This window comes from Thermobia domestica, chromosome 11, assembly GCF_964235325.1.
Source record: "Thermobia domestica chromosome 11, izTheDome1.hap1.1, whole genome shotgun sequence".
In the NCBI taxonomy this organism is placed as follows: Eukaryota; Metazoa; Arthropoda; class Insecta; order Zygentoma; family Lepismatidae; genus Thermobia; species Thermobia domestica.
Window position 1 is genome coordinate 121,810,759 of NC_137464.1, and position 13,187 is coordinate 121,823,945.

Sequence of the window (13,187 nt, forward strand, 5' to 3'; positions counted from 1 at the left end):
TTCTTCAGTTTATTAGCAACGTCGCACACAGATGAAAATCATAAATCATAACTTTCTTTCAGTTGTTTCTGTACCAAGTAACAAAGACAGTTAACCCTACCAATGTAGGGCTCGCTATATAACCGATGGCATGTATTATCTGTCACAGAAATGTAGTCTTTCTCAGAGGAGCATCTACTGCGCGTTTTAACAAACAATGTAAGTGCACTTCATTGTTTAACAAAGCTTTAATAAAGTAAGTTTAGTTATAAAAATAAATTTATGTAAAGTAAATTACGTTATTCTTATTGATATAGCCCACACAACTCATAATAAAAATTCAATAAAAAGCAAGGAAAACAGCAAAACTGATGCATGTAAACAGTTTCACACACGCAAACACACACAAAAAAATATTTCTTTTGTTTAAACTTCATTACAGGAAAGAAATGATTGAATATGTGGTCTAGTGTCAGTTCACCATGAGTTTCATGGTGTGTGAAGAAAGTTTAGCGAGCTCCGATCTAGCATAACATCTCCCTTCATTTGTTTTTCGTTGAATTCCTGCGTGAGTGTGATTGCTTGGTTATGAATATCACAATTAACGTTCGACAAATTATATTAAAATTTGAATTTGATAAGAATTTGAAGCAAATATGACTACCTCCGTTCGAAATACACATCAGGTTACTTTACGTGAAAAATTTTAAGCTGTTAATGATAACGTGATTGTAATTCAATTTCATAATGACAATATCAGTATTTATGTTAAAACGGAGAATGTTCTGGATTTTTGAATATGCTTTACATACTCTGTCTGAACCTTTTACTTTCCGCCATTGAAACAATGTTACTGGTTTGCTTTATATTTTAAATGGTGTGATTAATTATAGTGAAGTACAAGGCGCATGTCTAAAAAAGGCCGATAATTTGTACGCAGGGTTTATAACACTGATGAAATTGAGCATGCGCACGAGCGTGGTCTAGTATATTGTGCTTGTAAGTAGAATAAAATCGTCCGGGTGGCTCAGTGGTAGAGTTCATATCTCTGGTGCGTAGTCCCTGGTTCGATCCCGGCCAAGTAAGTTTATGGCGAACAACATTATGTCCCTGGGTTTTCTCGAGGCACTCCTTCCACATTCTCATTTTACCAATTCTTCCATCATCATTCACTTAATCATTCGTCTCCTTTAAACTAAAAGGAATAATCTGGAATGTTAAACTGAAAAATTCATTATGCAAACATATTTAGTACCGATATTAGGCCCGTTCCATTCAATGATCATGACGGATTTATTGTATTCTTAAAATTCCGACTGGTGCTTGTTACTGACATATTTAATAAAGCTCCAACTCAGAATGAGAATGAAGCTCCATCTTTCTTCAGATTAGCAGTTCTGGGCATTCCAACGTCGCCATTTCTTTACCATAAATCAATGGTGCAGTTATTACGTAAAACCTAAGATTCAGCGGATTTTTCGAGGGAACGGAATTAAAACATCTCCGGCCCTAGCCTACTAGTCCACAAAAATAAGTCTCTCATCTGGTTAAGGCTCAGATTACGCTTTGTAATTTCGTTTGCTTAATATATATCAGCTATATTCATCTATTGGAACATATTGTAAGTCTGAACGAATGTCCTTTTATAATTATGTACGTTCGCATTATCGTCATTATCAGAACTTGATTGAATTCTTAATGTGCCTAGTGTTGGAACAGTTAAGGAGTTAAGTTATATTAAGACTCTGTTTATGATAACTTTTTATTGTTATTTATGTCATCCTGGGGCTATAGATCCCTTCAAACGGGAGACTTATACAAAGGATATGTTATCACAGCATTCTCCTCTGGTTAACCGACACTTACTAGCAGAAATCACCCTGCATGAAGTGCGCAAGACGTATCTGGAAGGATTGTGAAAGTCCAGGACCTGATGGTTTCACTTATGGATTTTGTTTCCTATTAGAAAATTATTAACTCTGATTAATGTTATCTTTATAATTAAATCTTACGGCATCATAATTTTATCGAAAATGTCATTATTTTACTAGCGCATCACTTGAAACTAGCTTGTAATAGCATTGTAAGCAATTGCCAAGCAGTGGCTCATTCAAACTAAAATATTTTTTCTGTCTTTAGTAAGATACGTGATAACCCTGAATATTATAAATTTAAGTGCATAACTTCAAATTTGTTATCAATCAACTTTCAAAACACTTTTCATATTTCGTCACTTGACTCCGTACAAATTATTATGCACCTAGAGATTTCCAGTTCTTTTATTGATATGATTACTGCTATTTGTTCTGTGGACACTTCTCGCGTGCAAATAAATGGGCATCTGACATGTCCTATATCGATTCAGCATGGCGTACGATAAGCATGTGTTCTGTATATGAATTTATATGGCCATGCGCTTCAATCTCAATTCCATCATCTAGTATTTTCAGTCGTAGATAGTTCATGGCTTTCCAACTATCAATGTATCCTCGTCGCCAAAAGTGCCTTTACATCGCCGTGACGGGTATGTGACCGCGCAGTACTCTAAGGAAGGGATGGTTGCATAAGAATTTGTGATTACTTTGAAGAGTTTTTATTTCGACTACGGAAATAATGTAGATATAGGAAGTAAAGGCAAGGATTTGAAGCATCAGTGCACTGTCATCTCTGAAAAGATACGTATTCTTTGTTTTTTTCAAATTTATTGCTTTATGTGTTAAGGGTAACACCACAACATCTGTCACTGATAGCGTAGATCATCATACTTTTCAAACTTGCCTCTGTAGCTTATTTGTCCAAACATTAATCTTCAGACATGATGTAGAGAGAAGAAAAAGAAATAGATACAGCATCTACAAGATTTATGTAATTCACTAAAGGACTATAGGGATCGACTGAGCTAATTACTGCTACTAGCGTTTTTCATTCTTCAGGAATTTACTACATGCTCACAGGACACTTTTAAAAGTCCTAAATCTGTGCATGAATTATTTCATTCGCCTTACTATAATTATTTGAAAATGGAAACTGATTATGCTGAACGTCAACATGTTTCGCTGTCATAAAGCAAGGGCCGTAATAAATGTAAATTAGGTTCTTATTATTATATAAAACACAAAAGTATTTATTCCGTGTATAGAACAATATAATACAATAACTAAGCAACATCAAAATCACTTCCAACGGGGAGGGGGGGGCAAAAGACCGTTATAGAGTTTTTCGTTTTATTCCTTATATATATTAAGTTAAAAGTCATACATAACATTTATCATTGATAGCGTATATTGTCTTTCGCCACTGTAGCCTATTAGTCGCAACATTCATGTCCAGACATGATATCGAGAGAATAGAAAAAAAGAGATATGAACAGTGGTGTAACTAATTCTACTGCGCCCTGGACCGATCGATCATCGATTTACTTATACTTCCTCAAGCCCCCTGCCCCAGGTATTTCAACTGCTGCGTTATATATATGGTTCCATATCAGAAGGGCCAAACAAAAGGGCAAACTAAGGAAGGCCCGAATTAAAACGATCCCAGTCATAAGGGACCAAGTCAAAAGGGCCCTGCGTCAAACGGACCGGGCCAAAAGGGGCTCCGCTACAAAAGAGCCCGAGTCAAAACGGCCCGGAACAAATGGTCTCCGCAACAAAAGTGACTGAGTCAAAAGAGCTCGAATCAAAATGTCACTTATAAAAAGTGCCCGAGTCAACACGGCCCCGCGAGAAAAGGGCTTGGGTCAAGAGGGCCCAAACAAAACGCCCCTCATAAAAAAGGCTGGAGTCAAAAGGGTCCCACGATAACTGGACCCGAGTCAAAAGGCTCTGAGTCAAACGGGCCCTGGTCAAAAAGGGACACCGCTACAAAAGTGCCCGAGTCAAATGGCCCTATGTCAAAAGGACCCGAGTCAAAAGGGACGGAATCAAAGCGCCCCTCATAAAACGAGCTGGAGTCAGAAGAGCTATTTTTGTTTTCCCTTTTTCTATTAGCCAGTGGAAGTGTGTATGTTTGTTTCAACATTCTTCTTGTAGTATTTTTAGGATTCACTTCCTCTTTTTAGCTGATTTTGGCTATGAATAGCACCGCGACAAGTTGTAGTTCTTATGATAGTGGCGTACTTTCGCCCGGAAAAATTACGGAAATAATAAATAATGTAGACTACGATGCTTTTGAAACGAACGACGACTGTAGTTTGTAGAAAGATTCTAGCATCAATTTATGTGACATATACCTCTTTTCATATAGCCTTCCTGCTGAACGGGACGTTAAACCAGTGACGAAGTGTGCTGTAAAAACGGGTTAGACACACACACACACACACACACACATATATATATATATATATATATATATATATATATATATATAGGGTGGCCCTTTTTAATCTTTCCACAGCAATATCTCGAAAACGATTGAGCATAGATAAACTGAACAAAAACTCAAATCGAGAATAGCATGGAGCAAATTGAATGGATATGTCGCAGTGCTCCCATGGCCGCTCTTCAAGGAGTCCTTGGCCGACTTTAAAATTTTAAATGAAAAATGGGACGAGTGACACTTCATTCGATAGATTTTCATCAACTAAAAAGTGATGTCAAAAGATTTTTCATATCGATCACCGTATTCAAAATGACCACCAAAATATGTTACCTGTATCAGATAAACGTCCAGTAGCACTAATAAGAAAACAGTTGAACATAAATGAAAAAAACAAAAACTCAAACACGAAAGCCATGAGGCAAATCGAATAATGTTGTCGCGGTGCCCCCAGGGCCAACTTTCATGGGGGCTCAGGCCCAACTTAGAAATTTTAAATGAAAATATGGGTCACGTGATACCTTGCTCGATAGACCTTCATACACTAAACAGCGTTGTGGCAAAAGATTCTTCATATGGGACTCCGGTTTCAAAATGGCCGCCAAGACATCTTGCCTGTATCAGATAAAACGTCCAGTACCACTAATATGAAAACGGTTGAAGATAATAGCGGATGAACAGAATGAAACTCCTATAGGAAATCACAGAGGATATTTATCATTCCACGCCTCGAGAATAATCTAATGGAGAAAAAGATTATTAAAGTATGAGTGATAATGATAAAGAGGAAATCTAATTCCTAGAAAATCATCGGTCCAACGATAAGTGGGTGAAGGGGGACGGGAAGGAACGCTGAAATTGCAAACGAGAACCTTAGTTTTTGTAAATTGTATCTACACAACAAAATTATCTGAGAGTGTTTTAATGATATATACAGGTGATAGACAAAAAAGATAAAACGTTTGCAAAAGTGTGAAAATCATGCCTAGTGTGGTGTGGGCCCTCCTTTTGCGTCCAAAACAGCTTGAATCTGACGTGGTATGTACGTATACAGCTCCTAAATCGTGGTCCGTGGAGTTTTGTACCATTGTTCCTCCAAAACATGCTCCAGTTCCTTAAGGGATGCTGGTGGAGTGTAATGAGACCAAACACACCTTTCTAACTCAGACCACAGTGACTCAATGATGTTCAGATCTGGTGATTGTGGAATCTAGGGGAGGTGTGGTAGCTCATGGTCATGCTCCTCAAACCATGAGTTCCCCGTTTATGCAGCGTAACCGGATGCCAAATCACCTTGGTAGATGCCATCATCAGCAAGGAACAATATTTGGGCCATGGGTAGAACCTGGTCCCCCAAAATGGCCTCATACGCATTAGCATTAAAAACTCCATGCAGGACTATGATGAGACCTGCAGAAAACCACAATATCACTGACCATACTGTAACTGAACCACCAACATGCTTTACAGTTGGGAGTAGACAGTCTGTATCATAGGACTGCGACGGTGTTCTCCATATGTAAACAAGACCGGTTGTTGGAAACAAGGTGAAGGTCGATTCATCGGACAACATTACGTGTTTCCACTGCTCATGAGCCCACGCCTTGTTGTTCTTGAACCATTCGATATTCCTCTTCGCATTTACTGCTGTGACCGGAGGTTTGGCGATAGCGGCCCTGCCATGAACTTTCATTTTATGTTGTCGTTGCACTGTTTTCGATGAAACCGGATTCTGTAGGCCGGAATTGAGTTCAGACGTAATTTTCATTGCACTGGTCTTTTGTTTAGCTGCTACAATCCGTTTTAATGCCCTCCGATCCCTATCTGACAAGATTGTCTTTCGACCACTGTTGTACTTTGCAGACGTCGTTTGCCCATGAATTGTGTATGCCCTCGTGACGTTGGACACAGTGCCTTTCGATACCCCCACAATGCTTGCGACTGTTGCCACTGAAACTCCAACCAGACGGGCACCAACGGTCATACCTCTTTGGAAGTCTGTCAGGTCGCCCATTTTACCGCACCACTTTTACACCACGACACTCACAGGTGAACTGGTTACTGCTGACGGAAAGGAAGGTCCACATGACACATTGAAAACAAAGACGATCGGCAACCATAACACGTGTTGTACAGTGGAGGGCCAAACTTACGTGTCCTGTATGAAGTGTTTTTAGATTTTTTGTCTACCCCTGTATGTCTGTAATGGAAATAAGTAAGTAAAATTCTTGTTAAATAGTATCTTTCATTTTGATTGCGTGCAATAATTTGTACAAAAATGAATCAACTAAAATGCGAAACCTATTTGTCGAACAATACAATGTTAGAACAATGTGTACAAACGTTGGTTTTCTCAAAAGTTGTCTTCAGAATATTGGTGCACTACAGTACCAATCACTTGTACACCTAAGTGTATCAGACAAAATGTACTTATTGCAAGTAAATGTGGGAGTTCTGATTTGAAATTTTACCATTCATTCCCGCTTCAACTACAAACGGAGGAAGATCGCAAAGACAATTTTCTAAGAATTAGATTTCCTCTTTAGCGTTATCGCTTATAATTTAATATTTTTTTCTCGATTGGATTATTCTCGAGGTGTGGAATGATAAATATCCTCTGTGATTTTCTATAGGAGTTTTATTCTGTTCATCCGCTATTATCTTCAACCGTTTTCATATTAGTTGTAATGGACGATTTATCTTATATAGGCAAGATGTCTTGGCGGCCATTTTGAAAACAGTGACCCATATGAACAAACTTTTGCCACAACGCTGTTTAGTGTATGAAGATCTATCGAACGTGGTATCATGTGACCCATATTTTCGTTTAAAAAATTCCAAGTTGGGCCTGAGCCCCCATGAAAGTTGGCCCTGGGGGCACCGCGAGAACATTATTCGATTTGTCCTATGGCTTTTTTGTTTGAGTTTTTGTTTGGTTCATTTATGTTCAACTGTTTTCATATTAGTGCTACTGGACGTTTATCTGATACAGGTAACGTATTTTGGCGGCTATTTTCAATATGGTGATCCATATGGAAAACCTTTTGCCAAATCGTTTTTCAGTTTTTAAAGATCTGTAATGAAGTGTCACTTGCCTCATGTTTCCATTTAAAATTTTAAAGTTGGCTCCGGGCCCCCTTGAAAAGCGGCCCTGGGGCACCGCGACATTACGATTCGATTCGCCTCATGGTATTTCCTATTTGAGTTTTTGTTCAGTTTATGTACAACCGTTCTTGAGATATTTCCGTGGAAAGATTATAATGGGCCACCCTGTACATTTATGTTATATATATATATATATATATATATATATATATATATATATATATATATATATATAATAAAGCTGTCAACTTGGCCACTTCTCTAATTTGACTACATTCAAACAATGCTTACCCTATGATGATAAATTTACCTGCGTATCTTGGCCACGCAAAGTACCATTTTGGTATTTTTCTTAATTCTTTCGTATTCCCATGCGCGAATCAGATGTTCTGCATTTGTAACTGGAGACAAAGAAGCATAGATTCCCACGATTTGGTCTTGAAGGTCAAAGGCCAGAACACTTTCCTGATAAAGGATTGGTGAAAGAAGACATGAATAAGAAAAAGCACGTACAGGAATTCCCCAAATGATTTCACGTATTTGTTTCCAATATCTGTTTTGTGTAAAATCATTAGCTATGGACTATAGCGAAGACCTTTTAATCCGACTCATTTGACGCAAGGCCGCTTGACTCGGGCCCTTTTGTAGAAGGGCCGTTTTTGACATGGGTCCGTTTGACACAGGGCCTTTTGAGTCGGATCCTTTTGTCGTGGAACCTTTTGACCCGGGCCAATTTTTTTTTATGAAATGCGTTTTTATTCGACCTCTTTTGACTCGGGCCCTTTGGTTGCGTAGACTTTTGACCCAGTCCCTTATGACACGGCGCCGTTTGACTCGGGTCTTTTTATAGTGGGACCCCTTTTCACTCGGGTTCGTTTGACGCAGAGCCCTTAGATTCGAGCCCTTTTGTCGTGGGACCCTTTTGAGCCGGGAACTTTTGATGAGGGGCGATTTGATTCTGGCCTTTTGACTCTATCACTTTTGTTGCGAAGACCTTTTAATCCGCCTCATTTGACGCAGATCCTTTTGACTCGGATCCTTCTGTCGTGGGACCCTTTGACCTGGGTCTTTTTATGAGAGGCATTTTGATTCAGGCCCTTTTAAGTCAGGCCATCTTGTTGCGGAGATATTTTGACGCGGAGCCTTTTTTAAATCTGCTCCTTTTGTAGCGGGGCCCTTTTTTTACCCGGGCTCGTTTGAGGCAGGTCCTTTTTGACTCGGGCTCTTTTGTCGTGGGATCCTTTTGGCACTTGCCCTTTAAATGAGGGTTGTTTTCATTCGGGCTCTTTTGACTCCTGCCCTTTTGTTTCAGAGACGTTTGACCCGAGCCTCTAGTCGCGGGATGGTTTACACTCGTGCCCTTTGTATGGTCCACGTTTAACTTCTTCCCTTTTGTTGCGGAGACCTTTTGACCCGGGCCCTTTGTAGTGGGGCCGTTTTGACTCGGGCCTTTTGTAGTGGGGGATTTTGCTAGAGAAAAGGGTTTAGAATATGTTACAAGAAGGGAAATTAGAACGAAATGAAACAAAATAACCTGGATTTGGTATGAGTTTGTGAAGTTAGATAGTAAGGTAATTTTGTGTTCAACAGCAAAGGAAATAGAATGTTTTATTGAGGAAATGAAAAGCGAGGTCATAATGGTGTAGAAATAATCCTTGGAAAGCGGTTAAAAAGAAGGCAGTTATAATAGAATTAGTTGATGATTGAGTTTTGGCCCTTCGGTGTGGGTTCGCGAATTACGAAAACAAGTACACATTTAAATGTAAACTGAGGTACTTTTTTTTAAAATAATAGGTTTCGGTGAATTTCCAAAATTATTGAAAACTGTAGATAAAATTAACTTAATTTAACGTGTTACTGATATCAGCATGCCACAGGAACAAAGTAGGTATCTGTATACAGGCTGACTCCAAAATAAACAGGGGACACGGTTGCTCAGTGGTAAGGTATGAGGTTCCTAGTTCTATATCAGCTCGCGCTAAGTGGATTTTCTTGTGAACAAACACGTGTTTGTGGGTTTTTATCGGGATTGTCCCCTTTCCTCCCACTTCATTCATTACACCATTGCATTCATTTCTCATAATCACTGTCTGCTTTAGCCTAGCCGACGTAACCGTGGGACTTAAATATTTTATTTCATTTGCATTTCCAAAGTAGACAGGAAATCTTCGAGAAGTGATTCTACTTGGAAACATAAGATTAAAACTTTTATTTTAACGTTTTCTCCTCAGAGCTCAGTTTCCAAATAATAAGCCTTTGAAAAGGTTTCCACGTGGTTTTTAACATCCTGTACCCTTGAAACCAGAAGAGGTAAAGCACATACATGGAAACACAATATCGAAGATTCAATGCTTTAGAAAGTAATAACAATATCAGAAATAATTCGACTTCACTCAGAGGCAGAGCGCTTATCTCCGGCGTATGGGGTTGGTCGTTCGATCACAGCTCTCACCAACTGGGCTTTCTAGTGAATAACCACCGTGTGCATTAGTTTCCTCGGGATTCTCGTTTTCTCCCACTTCGTCATTCCACCATTATCATTCATCTCATCATCACTGTTATCCTTAGTCTTCGTGAGGTTCCTCGTGGCTATGTGGAAAGCGGATACGCGTTTGGCGCGGGAGACTCGGGTTAGATTCCTGGTGGGAGATCATGTGGATCGGATCCCACGTTAAGTTGTAGTTCCACATCTCATATAGCCTCGCTGCTGAAAGGGATGCTAAACTCAATACAATTAATCAATCCAGGAACGTAGCCAAGAGGTGTCTGGGAGATCTGGATCCCCCTTCAAGACCAGAAATGAAAAAAATAGGGAAGGATGAAACATAATGAAATGAGAAAAAGAAGGATCAGCATTATAAATAAACTACAGGAAGCTTTTGGTTACTCATTCTTATGAGGAAATTTGTATTACCTGGAGTACATGGTTGCGAGGTGAGCGGTATATCCTGGAGGAGTCAGGGAATTTCAAATTTCTAGAAAAGTTGCGGAATGCTCAGAATTTTTGCTACTAGTCAGGAGGATTTCAAGCTTCCGAAAGCATAGTGCCGTTGTGTAACAGCGTGGACATTTTTTATTATAATTTTTCGTCATCACATCCTTGCAATATCAAACATGTTATTCCAAAAACAATTTTCTACTGCTCCTTTAACCTGCCATTTGAAACAGACAGTAGTTGACGGAATAATAAAAACAAAAATATATATGGAAAGAAAGTTCTGTTAACATTTGATTCAACGGAAAAAGGAACGAAGATATTGCAAAATATTTTACAGGACATTATTGAGTATGTACTTTTTATAATAGTTGAGGTCATAATGAAAGGAAAATCGTTATATTTGAATAAACAGAGGAAGGATGTAAATATTGTATAATCTTTTTCAATACTTTTATTATTTTTTTTTTACCCGAGATTTCTTCATAGTTTATTAAAATACTTACCAACATATGCTCACAAACCAATATATGTTGATAATAAAGTAGTTTAGATTGATCGAGCTCCTGGGCCTTCAGAATTTTGTCACTCCCCTCCCCCCTTCCGTTACGAAATCCTGGCTAAACGAACCAATATATGATCCAATAAAAATTGTTTAGAATGATCGAGCCCCTGGCGTGATGACCACAGATACATATTCCATGTCACGGGCTCCCCCCCTTCACGAAATCCTGGCTACGTGCCTGAATCAATCCCTTAGTCCTTGTGAACAATCATTGCTAGCGGTAACATGATAAGCAGTTATTAGAATATTGACTTACAACATTTCCTTAGTTTTTTTTTCGGTAGGTAGTTTAGATAGAACTTCCCTTGTTCATTATTTTTTACGGTAATAATAACTTGCGTCTCAGTTAATGTTGTTAACTTGCTGCTCAGCTAATACCTATAATTGCAAGGATTTGTGTTGAGTCAATTTCAAAATGTTCTACAACGTTCCATGTTATAGAGGATGAGAAATATTTAGGGTGGACAGTGCTAACTCTAGCCCCTCCCTGACAACGGATTTGCAGAAATTTAAGAGGTATTTTAATACAAATTATTAAACATTTTTGTGTGTATTTTCTAGGTTTTATTAACTATGATATTTATTGAATATGTGAGGAAATAAGTGCTCAGGTAATATTATATGCCTAGGAGAAGAAGAACAACTTAACACTACTACATTTGACTGTCCTTCCAGGTAATTTCTTTTCTTTTATTCTGCCAGAACGTAGCGTAAATTTGCGTAAACTAATATTTGGTCAGAGATTTCAGAGTAACAGACTCCGCAGAACTTTCCCTCAACTTCGAGGAAGAGATTATGCTAAGTGTACCCTTAGGAGGTATCCTCTTCTGGAAGGGTAACTTTCACATAAAATTGCAATCTGAAACTTTTGAGATACACTTTTGTCCTATCCTAATATAATCATGGAAAAAGATTCTAGAGAAAACAACGTTAGTACGAATCCTTCCTTGCTTTAGATATGTATGTTGCGCAAGAAAAGTTTATTTTACATCATCCGTAATTTTGTGGCACCTCACAAAATATAATAGTGCAAATTTGTGAAATGTTGCTTAAGTTATCATCAGTGACTATTAAGGAGAGGTAGTCTGTTATTATATAAAGAAATATTTTCCTTCTCTGTTATCTGGAGAATTTCTAAGGAATTAAGTGAAATATAACAAATGGTGAGATGTTAGAATAAATGGTGTATCAGAAACTGAAGTGCAGCCTACTACATCACCAGGTATTTATAGAATAGATTTTAGAGTGTAGTATAGCATCTGAATGTAAACGTAGAAGAAAACTGACAAGAATCGTAATGGTATACTTAATATTTCCGTAGCCATAGTTGAAAGCTAGTTAGTCTCAATTCCGGTAAAGGTTTATTCTTAGTTCCGATACAAATGAAAACAAAGGCAGGTAAAAGGCTCTTTTACAAGTAATGTGAAACATAAAACGTACCATTGTTTGATTTTTGTCTTAGAAATGTAGTCTATAAAAAAAATTGTAAGCATTTTAAATTATGGTATTTTACACTTCTGCTACGTGAAGCAGGAGATATGATCTGAGGAAGTCGTGTGGTGATCATTGAAAACTCACTGTGACAAACGTCAAACAATTCTTGGATTTACAATATAGGTCTTCACGTAGCTATTTAAGCTATTTAACTATAATATGTTAGAGTTCTGTGTGATAAGAAACAATAGGGAAGATAGACATTTATTTATTTCTCACCTTTATTGTCATATACATTACCTGTTGCTTCCATTTAGGCTACATTGTTTATTTCAATGTCGATACAAATTCTCTTTTATGTTCTACTGGGAGTCCACTTAAAACTGGTACGCTTCACTTCCATTTTGGCGTTCACATATAAATGAGTGTTGTCCTCACTGCTTATCAGGCTAATATTGTTAGCTACACTGAAACACCACATTACTTCCAGCGAGATAATTGTTGAGTTGAGTTTGAAAGTTTGAAAATATTTGTGGTGTTTATGCCTAAACCTGGTAGAACACATTTGCGAAAACCGAAAATAAACCATGCAGATATTTTGTTCACGATTGCTCAGATAAAATTTTCACTTGTTCACTATGTGTAAACAATTTATACAAAAATGGGTGCTTCCAAATTCTGAAAAACTTCGAAAATCGAAAATAAATCACGCAGGTAGTTTATTCACGATTGCTCACATAAAAGTTTCCATTATTTACGATTTGTAAACAAATGTATTATACCAAAAACAAAATAGACAATTCTATCTTCATGTTCCTAAAAAAATTCGGAAATAAAAAATAAACCATGCAG